A 14291-nucleotide genomic window follows, 5' to 3' on the forward strand; every position below is an offset into this window, starting at 1 on the left:
CTCTAAGAAGACCAGAAAAACTCCCAAAAAAAAACATGTTGGGAGGAAAAAGGGAAGACATCTTGGGAAAGGCAATTCAGAGAGAGACCACCCTTCTATGCAGGTTGGGTGTGTAATGGGTGTCAGAAAAATGGGGTAAATGCAACACACAAAACAGAACACAAGTGATCCTTAGTCACAGAGTTAGAAGGCCAATCTGTCTTGGCCACCTCAGAAGTACAACAACAATAGTACAAACTCCTTTGTTCATCACAAAGTTCAGACATAGAGCACCACAAGTCTCAAGGGAAAATTCAAGCAGAGATTATAGCACTCACTAAATACAGAACTATCACATATAAGGAAATTGATTTGTTCAAATACATCAAAAACAAAGTAGAAACTAATTAACATAAATGAAAAACAACAATACTTGTCCATCAGCTAATTGTAGAACCATGGGCCAGATTGTTGAAAAGGAGTCGGACAAGCCAGACACATTCAGAGTCCTGTTGACCTTGGCTAACAAGCCGCCTCTCCCTATTGGCCATTCTGCAGCTGAGTCAGAGCTGGGCTGGCCAATCAGATAAAAAGACATTCCTGCCCAATAATTCCAGTGCTCCTTTTTCTGGGATGACATTTTCATAGGCCTGTAAACAGCTTGGCAGTAGAGCAGTGACACCATGTGCCATGGGAGGATACCAAAAACAGAAACAGAACAGGCATGTGTTAGTAACAAATTATAAATATTATATTAATTGTATTTTAATTCTTATGACTAACAGCAGAGATGCAGTATGCACAGTTGATTAGCAGCTTTAGTCAGGGTATGCTAGACTAAAGTCATGAGTCTTTAGCTGAGATTTAAAAGCTGAGACTGAAGGGGTGCTTCTTGTAGTAGCAGGCACACCATTCCACAGCTTCGGGACCCTGCAACTAAAAGCTCGACTTCCCACTGTTATTTTGTTAATCCTTGGAATCATAAGCAGGCCGGCATCTTGAAAGCTTAATGTGCGTTATGGTTTATAAGTAATGATTAGTTCAGATAAGTAAGCAGGGCCTTGGCCATTTAGATTAGATTAGATTAGATAAACTTTATTTAATTGTTTATATGTTAAAAACCAGCATGGGTGTTTGGCATATCCCTCTAAAGCAGGGGTGCCCACACTTTTTCGGCTTGCAAGCTACTTTTAACATGACCAGGTCGAAATGATCTACTTACATTAAAAATTATATGTATATATATATATATATATATATATATATATATATATATATATATATATATATATACAGTGCATACGGAAAGTATTCACAGTGCATCACTTTTTCCATATTTTGTTATGTTACAGCCTTATTCCAAAATGGATTACATTCATTCTTTTTCTCCGAATTCTACACACAACACCCCATAATGACAACGTGAAAAAAGCTTACTTGAGGTTTTTGCAAATTTATTAAAAATAAAAAAACTCAGAAATCACATGTACAGTACATAAGTATTCACAGCCTTTGCTCAATACTTTTTCAATGCACCTTTGCCAGCAATTACAGCCTCAAGTCTTTTTGAATATGATGCCACAAGCTTGGCACACCTATCCTTGGCCAGTTTCGCCCATTCCTCTTTGCAGCACCTCTCAAGCTCCATCAGGTTGGATGGGAAGCGTCGGTGCACAGCCATTTTAAGATCTCTCCAGAGATGTTCAATCAGATTCAAGTCTGGGCTCTGGCTGGGCCACTCAAGGACATTCACAGAGTTGTCCTAAAGCCACTTTTGATATCTTGGCTGTGTGCTTAGGGTCGTTGTCCTGCTGAAAGATGAACCGTCGCCCCAGTCTGAGGTCAAGAGCTCTCTGGAGCAGGTTTTCATCCAGGATGTCTCTGTACATTGCTGCAGTCATCTCTCCCTTTATCCTGACTAGTCTCCCAGTTCCTGCCGCTGAAAAACATCCCCACAGCATGATGACCCCACCACCATGCTTCACTGTAGGAATGGTATTGGCCTGGTGATGAGCGGTGCCTGGTTTCCTCCAAATGTGACGCCTGGCATTCACACCAAAGAGTTCAATCTTTGTCTCATCAGACCAGAGAATTTTGTTTCTCATGGTCTGAGAGTCCTTCAGGTGCCTTTTGGCAAACTCCAGGCGGGCTGCCATGTGCCTTTTACTAAGGAGTGGCTTCTGTCTGGCCACTCTACCATACAGGCCTGATTGGTGGATTGCTGCAGAGATGGTTGTCCTTCTGGAAGGTTCTCCTCTCTCCACAGAGGACATCTAGAGCTCTGACAGAGTGACCATCGGGTTCTTGGTCACCTCCCTGACTAAGGCCCTTCTCCCCTGATCGCTCAGTTTAGATGGTCGGCCAGCTCTAGGAAGAGTCTTGGTGGTTTTGAACTTCTTCCACTTACGGATGATGGAGGCCACTGTGCTCATTGGGACCTTCAAAGCAGAAATTTTTCTGTAACCTTCCCCAGATTTGTGCCTCGAGACAATCCTATCTCTGAGGTCTACAGACAATTCCTTTGACTTCATGCTTGGTTTGTGCTCTGACATGAACGGTCAACTGTGGGACCTTCCATAGATAGGTGTGTGCCTTTCCAAATCATGTCCAATTAACTGAATTTACCACAGGTGGACTCCAATTAAGCTGCAGAAACATCTCAAGGATGATTAGGGGAAACAGGATGCACCTGAGCTCAATTCTGAGCTTCATGGCAAAGGCTGTGAATACTTACGTACATGGGCTTTCTCAATTTTTTATTTCTAATAAATTTGTAAAAATCTCAAGTAAACTTTTTTCATGTTGTCATTATGGGGTGTTGTGTATATATGCATAGCATTCAAAGTGCGAATCACAATCTGATTGTATGGGTGGTTACCTACCAGGTAACGCGTGTGGTTGGTCTGCAAGTCGGCAAACATCTGCCACAGGTTCCCCCTCAGTTGCGAGAAACAGATCATAGAATGTTACATAGTTAACTGTCAAATAATGCAAAGAGTACGCGACACATGTTTCGCCCTATTTTGGGCTCATCAGGCATACACACTCCACTGCACCCCTCATCGGGGATCGAACCTTGAACGTCAGACAAACGCACTTCGATTGTGACATTGTGAGAAAAAAAAATCCTTTTCCAATTCCACATCCAGCCCATACCCTCCCAAAAACATTTTTTTCTTAAATCCCTTTTTTAATCGATATAAATTGGAAGGCTAACTAGATCACAGCCGGAGTTTTGCAGTAGCTCGCGCGTTTGATCGTGAGTGCAGGATGACCAGTGTGTTAGAAGAAAAGAGATCTCGGATTGGCCTGTATGTCAATCAAGTGGCAAATGCCATAGGGAGGATATATGATAGACTAATGTTTAAAAACATTTTTTTTTAATGCAACGCAATCTACCTGCACTACCTTTGCGATCTACCGGTCGATCGCGATCGACGCATTGGGCACCCCTGCTCTAAAGCCTCAACTCTGCTACTCACCCAAAAAGGTCTGCTAAGGCAGCAGAGATGGCCACAGACAAGTGCAGGTAACCCTTAGAATGGCTTATGTCTCTCAACTCTGCTCCCATGTCTGTGGGAGCCTGCTCCTAATGACACTTAGCAGGAGTGATCCTGTCCCTCGAGCACCATTCACTTGCCCCTCTTCAGGGCCATCTCCTGGCCAATTGCCTCCATACTCTCGTACCCCCTCTTCCTCAATTCAATGCTAAGTTTTCCTTTACTTGATCCTCTGCCCTTTTTTTTTTAATCTTCCTTTCTTTTTCAATCCCTCTCATCTGTCCTGCTCAGGCTCCTTTAACCCTTAAACAGCTGTAGGTGCCTCATTGTAAAAAGAGCAAACAGGCTGAACTGCACACGTATGCATGTGAATGCAGGTCCAGCCAATGCCCCAAACAACATTCCAGGGCCGCTCATTCATACTCCTGTGTGCACTGATGCCCACCCTGAGCCAGAGTGCACCATTTTTATTTTAAAACTGCACACTGCCACAGACCCCTAACATGCCTTATCACAATATTCTACCGAAAAATATTTTTTTATATGTTACTAACCCCATGTGCTCTGTAGTGATAGCTGAGGAAACAACAAATATTTTTTTTTAATTCAGAATGTAAAGAAAAAAATTTATGACATAATAGAGGCCAATATTGACCTATGCTGCACAACAGAAAATAATGTGATAAACCATCCATGGAAAAAGGAAAAGAAACTAACATTAATCGTGTTGCATAATCCACGTGTCAGAAATCAAGTTATATGGACAAAACATGCAAAACACATGCTTTGTTGGTAAAATATTGTTGAATAGTTACTTCTGCTGTGGTGGGCTGGCACTCTGCCCAGGGTTTGTTCCTGCCTTGTGCCCTGTGTTGGCTGGGATTGGCTCCAGCAGACCCCAGTGACCCTGTGGTAGGATATAGCAGGCTGGAGAATGGATGGATGGATAGTTACTTCTGGAATAATCAGTGCATATCATAAACATGACACAAAAGCCTCATGGGATTGACGTCTTGGTATGAAGACAGGACTTGACAGGATTTTACAACCCTAGAGACAAAGAGGTTAGGTTAAATGGCAACTATAAATTGATGTCAGGTATAGATATGTGTGACGCCCTGTCTAAAGATGTCTTCCACTTTGTACTCATTGCTGCTGGGAAAGACCCCCTCCCATGTCCCTAAATTAAATTACACATTTTTGAAAATGTATTATATGTATAATATACACAATGGAGACAGTCACTAGGGTACAGACACTGACACTGTGAGTGTTGTCATTTAAAGGATTCCCAGAAAGAGAAGTAATATGGAGTGCCTAGAAGTCTTCACATTTTATTGTTATACAAAATTGAATCTCAGTGGATTGAATTTACCTTTGTAGTCACTGATTAACAGAAAACAATAAATTGAAAACAGATCTCTGCAAGGTGGTCTAAATGAATTACAAATTTAAAACACAAAATAACTGATCACATCAGTATTCACCTCATTCAAGTCAGTATTCAGTAGATGGATCTTTGGCAGCCATGACGGCCTTCAGTCTGTGTGCTCAGGTCTCTGTTAGCTTTACACATCTGGACATTGCACTTTCTCTACATTCTTCTTAGAAAAACTCCTCAAGCTCTGTTGGGTTGCAAAAAGATTGTAAGGGAGCAGCATTTTCCAAGTCCTGCCATAAATCCTCAATTGGATTGAAATCTGGACTCTGCCTTAGCCACTCCGGGACATTCAAGTCATTCTTTTAAATGATTCCTGTTTAACTTTGGCTTTATGCTTAACATGCTGGAATGCACATCTTCTTCCAAGGCTCAGGTTTCTTGCAGACTCTTGCAGATTTTCCCATATTTTAATGTATCAATTTTATCCAGTACTCTCTCAAGCCTTCCAGGACTTGCTGTAGAGAAGCATTCCCAGAGCATGATGATGCTGGAGATAAAGAGTTGATGTCCAAAAAGCTCAATTTTGGTGTCATCAAACTACAGAACCTTCTTCCAGTTGGCTTTAGCATCTCCAATATGTTTTCTGGTAAACTCTAGCTGATATGAGATGTTTTTTTTCAGCAGTGGCTTTCTCTTTGTCACTGTCCCTTAAATCTGTGACTCATGAAGCACCTGAACAATAGCTCTCTTCAGTCTGAGGTACTGTAGCGTGTAACTCTTTCATAGTTCTCATAGGTTTCTTGGTGGCCTCCCTTACTAGTCATCTATTTGCACACTCACTCAATTGTTGTGGACAGCCTGCTCTAGCGACTTCACAGCTGTGCCAAACTCTTTCCATTTCTTAATGACTGATTCAACTGGACTGCAAGGGATATCAAGTGACTTAGGTGTTTTCTTGTCTCCATTCCCTGTGCTTTCCATTCACCTTTTCATGGAGTTGCTTGGTGTGTTCTTCTGCCTTCATTAGGTTGGTTAGGCAACCATACTGACTGACCATAAGTTGGCTCTTTCCACATTTACAATGAATTGAAACCCCAGACGGTGTTCTCCAGTGATCTAATTCTGTCCATTATAAAATCAACTGGCTGCACCAGTGAGGATTTAGTTGTGTCAAACTGAATACTTATGTGATCAGTTATTTTTGTGTTATATTTGTAATTCATTTAGAGCACTTTGCAGGGATTCATTTTCACTTTGATATTAAAGAGTCGTTTTTCTGTTGATCAGCATGTCAAGAAAGCCAAATTATATCCACTGTGATTCAATGTGTTATAACCATAAAATGTGAAAACTTCCGATGGTGAAATGCCATCTATAGACATTGTATAATGAACTGCTGGTGCCTTTGATGTGAGCTGAATGATTTTCTCAACTAGCCGAATCCTCCCACATTACAGAATGGTGCAGTTCGGGTAAACTGATGGCTCCAAAATGTCCCCATAAGAGTGGGACTGGGTGTGTGCAGGAGTGTGCCATTCAATGGGCTGACACCACATCTAGGATCTGAGGATGGTCACTGCCTTGTGTCTTGTGCTTCTGGGACAGATGCCAGCCCTTACAACCTTCAGTTGGATCAGCAAAATATTGGGATGGATGGATGTTAATATTTGGGAGCATATTTTTGAACTCACTGTAATGTCACACATTTTGGGTGCTAAAATGCTCTACTAATCTCTTGTGGCCACATACATGGGCCTCACGTTTCTAAAGAATCTGTCTAAATAAAGAGTTGAATTGATGCTACTTGCTTAATGTAGTGTATGCTGATGGCAGCCATCATTTTCACAGCCTTCTTCTCATTTTGTTTTCTCTTCCTCGCAGACACTCCTCCAGTTATCTGGCTTTCTCCAAGCTTGTGGCTTATTTCAGCACACGTCCTAACCCAGTGTAAACTCACCTTGGCTAGGCTGTAAGTCACACGACTACCACCTCTTTTTTATTATATATTATAGTTCAGCAAAGCTGCAGGTAAATCTTTGCTCTATCATTGATGTCTTTTTGGGAAAGTCAACAAATGGTGTTTGTCACAAGGTGTGGAATGATATGGTGGGTAACATCAGAAGGACTCTGTACTTTTAGACTCCACAGATATATGGAATGTGCAGGCTGAAGTCAGAAAGCATCCATCTTGTACAATCAAGTCATCTATCAGGTGGAATCAGGTTTTGCGAGGTTGATGATCGCTGAGTGTTGTCTCTTGCTAACTTTTACTTCTTCAAAGGCTTTGATGCAGAGGAACAGGGGAATAACCCAAAAAAACAGGGCCTTGAAAGAATGCATAATAGATGATACCCCAAAATGAAAGATAAATCAACCCATTCGTTTTGTGAATCCCCATCCCTTTTTTCCATTTCCAGGTCTTTAAAAGACTTGGGTGCTAAGCACAAACAATTTCCTGGAAAAGATGACATTCCTTTCTTGGGAAACCTCACACACCCACCTCTGCCCAGTCATCTCTAATATATGTACTGTATGTCATTGTGATGACTGAAGAAAACCCTCACAGTTAGAAGGAGAATGTGCCGATAATCCCTGGCACTGCAAGGGCTTTATATTGAATCTGGGCACAATAGAGCCATGTGGAAGAAGCATTTCTCTCTGATCTACAGATCTTTTAATGAGATATTAGGGTGGCTTAGCTATTAGCTAAACAAATGGGCTTGATGGACTGAACTCTTCTCGTTTGTCAAATTTCTTATGTATCAACAGCAGTAGTAATATGAGTAATAGGAGTTGTACCTGCGTAGAGTGCACAAAAATTCTTACTTGGGTGTCTGATTAACGTGCAACCCTCCAGCAGTCTCCAGCAACATGAAAAATGAGAACATATATATATATATATATATACCGTATATACAGTATATATAGAGTAAAGTAGACAAAAACAGAGAAAAAGGTTTAGGGATCAACCCCATATATTGTACCAAGGCAAAATAGCGAACTTAGCAAAAGAGTAATCAAAGTGTGACTAAATTGGGGAGTGGAGTGGTTGGGTCTTATAGATGCTGGGCAGGAAGAGGCAGGTTCTAGCCAGAAGTGAGGTCTGTAGGAGGGTGTGGTCTGGCAGCGGAAGTGGGTGGAGCTCCAGCTGGGCGTCCCTTCTGTTGGTCTGTGGAAGAGGGAGAAAAGGCATTAGTGCAGTTCATCAACCCCTGACTCTGCTTTTTACCCTCAGTTAAACCCTTAGACTGTCACTCATGCGCACATGTTTGACTCTATATATATATATATATACTGTATATATATATATATATATCAAAACCCAATAATACCCTACACAGTCACTGATTCAAATCATTTTTGTACATTCAAACACAGCTAATAATCATACAAAGCCATAACTGTTTTCTTCACCTTCTGCATCCAGCTGAGTGCTGCCCACTGCCTTCCGACAGTAAGGCAGCGGGCTTCTTTTATGCCGGACCAGGTGACAAACCATGACTTGTGGGGAGTACTTCCAGGTTGTTTGGGAACCAGGGTATCCCCCGCACCCCCAAATGTGCCCCTTTGTAGCACTCAGGGACCATAACAGGACTGCACTTCCATTCCGCATGAACCCCTGTGGGTGTCCAAGCTGGGACACCTCTAGCAGACCACTGCCACCTACTGTATGGGGGATGGATCTGCTCCTGGTCTTTAGCTTCTGTTTGTCCATCCCCTGGCACCTACAATTTTGTCCAGAGATCATACCATTGTTCAGCCAGGATGCCCATCTTTTCTCTGTGCCATTCATAATATATATAATATATAATTTAATTATTTCAAATAATTTAATGATATAAATTAATTATGCTAAATATATCATTACTTTTTACATATTTTAATATTTGTCAGTGTTGTTATCACCATGGCCTCACAGCTCCAAAGACTGAAACTCAGATCCAAGGCTTTCTGTTAGAATTTGTACATTCCTGCGCTGCAGAAGTTAAAGCTAAACTGTATGTTTTACAGCATGTTTAGATCGCCTGTCACATGCACCTAGCTTTAAAGCTACAAACTAACCTCTGAGGTCCTTTTCTTAATAAGACATAAGAAGAAATGCAAAAAACAGCAATGTAACTGTTCGTAGAAACTTCTTTCCTGTCTCACTGTCCTTATTGTAACCCTAGGGACCTGTAATGGTGGGCTGCTTGCTGACTGGGGTTGTGCGTTATTTTAACTCCTTTACTTTAAATCAGTTTACCAGCAATTGGGGGTCTTCACAAAGCGTCCTCTGTGCAGTAAAGGGATCGTAGCTGGACAAGGAATGATCACTCCAGCTCTCAGCTATGCTAGTCCACCTTAATAAAAATATAAGTGTCTGTGGGCCTGTTTTTGGTAATATAATGCATTGCATTTTTCATTCCAACAGGCGACACATCACAGACATTTTTAGCAATGCATTTTATTGCTTTCTTCCCTTCCTCATACTCCTTGGTCACCTTCATTTTTGTGTCGAGATCAGGTGTCTTTTTTCCTGTAATTGTAAGACAAGTGTAACTGAACGTAGTCGAAACCGCTTCAGGTAATAACCTGAGATCAAGATGAATAAGTCACGGCATACGGAGCTGTAGGGGCAAAAATTGTCCTTTGACTGTGAGATGCAGTTGAATGGTCATAAGACTCATAGTTTGTAAGTCAACGACTACCTGTAGTAGTACATTTTTAAACTTCATATAATTTATTAGTCAACACAGATGAATTGCTCTGGGGCTATCTATGTCTAAGTTCTCCGCTTTCTTTCGAAGTTGCATTTGTTACCTTAGTTTGGCTGCATTTGTCACTTAAGGGCTCCTTTATACTTTAATCAAGTGAGTAAACCGGCATGTACATGTAAAGTGGATGGATGTCCTTCTATACCAAAAACAGAGGCAGTGTAATTTGCACATGTGTATATCTGATGCTCCTTGAAGGCGCTCATTTTTATCATACATGCGGGCAATGAGAAGAAATGTGCACTGACACAAAAAAGTTGATGCCAAATGGCACCATTTAGGAGTTGCCTATGCAGAAAGCCCAAACAGGCCCATAACTTTGCTTTCACGTACATGTAGCACGTTCACATGCTCAATAAATTCAAATAACCAAATATTTTTTTCATTGCAAGCTTTTTTCCAGAAAGAACAATTTACTCTATGACTTCTAAAAGTGTTCAGCTTCCTGGTATGGATAAGAGCAGCAGGAGAAGGAAGCCAGTGTGTTGCATTAGTGGCACAAACTTCTTCCACTGATTGAGCTTGTTCTTGTCTTGTATTTTATTAAGGAGCTAGAGATGTAGTTTGCCAGTACAAAGGCAGCTCTTCAGGGTTAAAAGAAGCTCATGCTGTGTCTGTTCATTGTGTATGCTGGTCACACTTAAGCCTGATCTAATAAGGCGAGGTGCTGCCATTTGTTCTGTGAAAGTTTTCTGTGATACGACTGGATGATAAAACACAAGGTAGCTGGTCCAATAGCCAATTGGGACTCACCGTGAGACCCTGAGCAAGTCACTTAACCCACCTGTGTAAAACATGAACAGTATGTATGTAAAGAAAATTTTAAAATATGCTTTATTAATCTCTATGGGGAAGTTGTCTTTTTGCATGACCTTTGGGGGTCTGAGCAAGATATCCTATTAGTAGAAGATGTGTGTCTGCAAAAGATAAGTGGTCTCCCCTAGACTATCTTGTATACTCAGATATGGGGATGGATATTTCAGGAGTAAACCGCAAGACAATGATTATATTTTTATATTATGTACATTAAAGAACCATGAACAACAAATCAAATCAAATGAATAATATATTGAACAATTATTACAAAAGTAAAGTTGAATAAATTGGTCTCTGCAGCTGCATGAATAAAACAGTACCACTTCCGGCTAGTGGAAATAGCTCAGAAATTGATAGAAATATATATTTTGTACCTAATTTGGTTGACCTAAGTGTTTACATACACACAGACATCATTCCAAAAATGGTATTTTCGGACACAGGGAGGTCTAAAACGTCAAGATTTCATCAAAATATCGAAATCGAATTTTTGGACGATTACAATACTTTCCCTTTAAGAAAGTAAATCGGACTCAAGGTGGTCTAAAACATTGAGATTCATCAAAATTTCGAAGTCAAATTTTTGGATGATTACAATACTTTCTCTATACTTTGCATTTGTTTTGTTATACTTGTACCTTTTGTGAAAGTGTTTATTTGATATTTGGACTTCAGACTTCACACATTATACACTTCATGTCTACATTTTGTCAATTATTACTAAAACATGAAAAATGTTTCTATTTTAATTATGTGTTTGCAGAGATTGTTGTAGACACGGAACACACATGAAATGCATGTATTCCAAATAATGATATATCATTTACCATATACAACTCCCAGCAACTCACACGCAGGTAAACAGACTTAGGCTGAGAGAACTTTCTGCCCTTTCTGTGTTGGTGGGAAGATGGGATAGCAGGCTGCTTACTGCTGTTGATCAACACGTTTACAACACAAAAGACGCTGACAGAGAGGTGCGAACGGATTTAACGTGGTTTGGGATTACGAGTTTTTTTCATAAGCTTTGGCAATTTTAGTGATAAAGGTTACTTCCAGGCCGAAAAGAAAAGGAACTTAAAGAGGCAACATTTTGGCCGTGTTGCCTTCATCAGATGTGCCACTGAACAAGGAAAGAGCAGGTAACACACCTATAATTATACCATTTATTTCATAGGACATTTTCATACAAAGCATGTGGCTCAAAGTGCTTTACAAGATGTCATAAGTTGCAAGAAAAGAGAAACAAATAAAATTACTGTAGGTAAAAAATAATAATGAATACATAACAAAGAAAAAAAATAAAATAAACCTAGAAAAGCTTATATAACATAGATGGGGCCCAGGACAGGGCATGTACAAATGCAATATATGTGTAATGGCACCATCAGTGACAAAGTGTGGGGATTTGACAACAGACTTGGAGTGTCAAATGAAGCCCCTGAAGAAGATATACTGGGTCGCTTCTAAGGATGAGCTGACATCTTGAATTGCTTAATGCCATGCATGGAATGAAGGTTCAGAATGTTTATATGGATGTGCACGTTGTGTTGTGCATTTTATGAATGTTACCAGTCACCATGGCATGGAGAGAGCGTTGTTTAAGTAAAGTAAAATTGATTAAAAATGACTTAACGCTCAATAATGTACCAAGACAGACTGAATAGTCTTATAATCCTGCCCATCGAATGGGAGCCAGTGTGTCAAGTGAATTTTGTGGATCTTATTAATGACTTCATGACTGTGAAAGCTTGGCAGTGGATTCTGTAGAAATGAGAGCGGTAAGTCTGCACCTGTTATTTACTTTATTTGCTTTATACAATTTGTTGTATTTGGTTTGCAGGGATGTGTGCTAATAATCTTTTGCATTTGGCTTGAATTGTAACAAAATGACACACTGGTTTTGCATTTGTTTTGTAATACTAGAAAAGACATATGAAAATGCTTTGTTAAATGGCCTTTGTGCGTGTAGACCAATTAGGACAATTCTGTCCCAGCCCTGGCGTGTATAATGGCACCCCTGATCAAAGTAATCATATTTTTAATGAACAGTAAATTGTTAAGAATCTTTGTTTTGGCACCCCAGCATCGTCATCTGGCCTTTATTTTTAATTTTTTACAGTTTCTCCTAGTCCTTTAAAAAATTGATACATTGTTTTAGAGGTCAAAGAATCTTGTTGTCACATTGGTTTTGAATAAGATGTAATTTTAATAGTGTTGAAAATCAAATATGTTCTACAGCAGCACCATTTTATTGTCATGGGCTCCGGTGATCAGAGTGGCAGCAGTCAGGGACCCTTCATGGATTTCCAGTCGATGTCTTATAGAAATAATATAAAGTGACATCAACAGCACAACGATTTATAAGTCAGCAGCACAGAGTTGGTGGATACAATAGAATGCCCTTTCATTTTTGTTTGCATCTCATCTCATTTTCTAAAACCATTTCTCCTAGTAAGGATTGTGGTGGCAGCAGGAAGAGCAGGTCAACCGAGACCTTCCAGTCAGCTGGTGTTCCTAAGACAGAATCCCTTCAGCATGTACAGGGTCTCTGTTCAGTGGGCCATGCATGGAGCAGCTCCAGGGACAGCCACCCAAGGGAGCACCTTTAGAACATGCCCAAACCAGAGGTGTAGTGAATCTACTTGGAAGATCTCCCGAGTTCCTGAGCTTCTCCGCCCATCATGGAGTTTCAGCCCAGCCTCTATATGAAGAAACCTCCTTTCTGCTACTTGTACTCATGATCTCATCCTTTAGGTCAGTAACCACACCTCATGACCATATGTGTGGAGAAGTGGGTATATTGTGGTGGTAGGGTTTGTTCACCTGTGAGATGCTCAGTACGTCATCTGGAGCTTTATACACCTGATAGGGCCTCCCTTGGCAAACAGGTTGGGGCATAAAGGTCAGACAATGACCCTCATGATGGTAGAAATGAAGAAAACAGTGTACCCTGCCCAGGTCTTTTGGAGCCAGGCCTCGGGGTGGTATTCACCTGTGACTGCCTGGTGGTTGAGCAACCCATATAATTCAACCAGGTTCACCCCAAAACGGAGAAGTGTTTCATCTGGGGATGGCCACAGCTCTCCTGTAATGCTGCCATGGCCAACCATAATCTACAGCTGTCATGTGGGTTCACCAACTTAAAGACGAAGGGTGAGGGTCAGGTATGATGGCAGTATTTCCCCTTGGGATTAATAAAGTATCTATCTATCTATCTATCTATCTATCTATCTATCTATCTATCTATCTATCTATTGTGGCAGGCATAGATAGGAAAAACTTAGGCAGGCTATCGTTTGTGCATTTAAAAGAATCTCTGCTTTTGAACTCTTTTCCACACTTCGATTAAAATCAATGGGGTGACAGTCAATCACATACTGCCACCCTCACTAACGCTGAGCTAATTTAGAGTCACCATTCAACCTAACATGACATGGTTTAGGATATGAAAGGCAAAACACAAGTAGACATCAGGAGAATGTGCAAACACAGGTCATCATCTGAAGCTTACAAATGTGAAAATTTAAATTTACACTTACATTAGTCCACTTCATACCACATTTGACAAACATGACCTGAAGCAGTGGCTCTTCTTCACTTTTATTCATTTTACTGAGTTTTGCTTCATTGTTTTCACTTTAGGATGCCTGGTGTATGAATGTGCTGCACAACAGGTTGAAGTCTTATTCAGTGTAGACTCAGGCCTTGAACCTGATGCCGACATGATGGGATCAGCTCCTGCGTGAAATTAAATTATAGCTAGCTGTGCTACTTGCTGTGTCTGATTATTGATTGCCAGCCCTACTAAGACAAGTTGAAATCAATGCAATCAATATAGTCCTCAGTGTTAATGTTTGC

At 40.6% G+C, this 14291-nt stretch overlaps 1 protein-coding gene across 3 annotated transcripts in view; it reads left to right on the plus strand.

Moving 5' to 3' along the window:
• Nucleotides 1-14291, plus strand: part of si:dkey-247m21.3 (5-hydroxytryptamine receptor 4) — a 333240-nt gene that overhangs the window by 246166 nt on the left and 72783 nt on the right. For 2 of the 3 annotated variants that reach the window (XR_005633290.1, XR_005633289.1), the window contains exon 8: nucleotides 6742-6829. The exons of the other annotated variant lie outside the window; for it this stretch is intronic. The gene's annotated coding sequence lies outside the window, so the exon portion shown is untranslated. The remainder of the gene's footprint in view (nucleotides 1-6741; nucleotides 6830-14291) is intronic. 3 annotated transcript variants of the gene reach the window in all.

This window comes from Polypterus senegalus, chromosome 4 (assembly GCF_016835505.1).
Source record: "Polypterus senegalus isolate Bchr_013 chromosome 4, ASM1683550v1, whole genome shotgun sequence".
In the NCBI taxonomy this organism is placed as follows: domain Eukaryota; kingdom Metazoa; phylum Chordata; class Cladistia; order Polypteriformes; family Polypteridae; genus Polypterus; species Polypterus senegalus.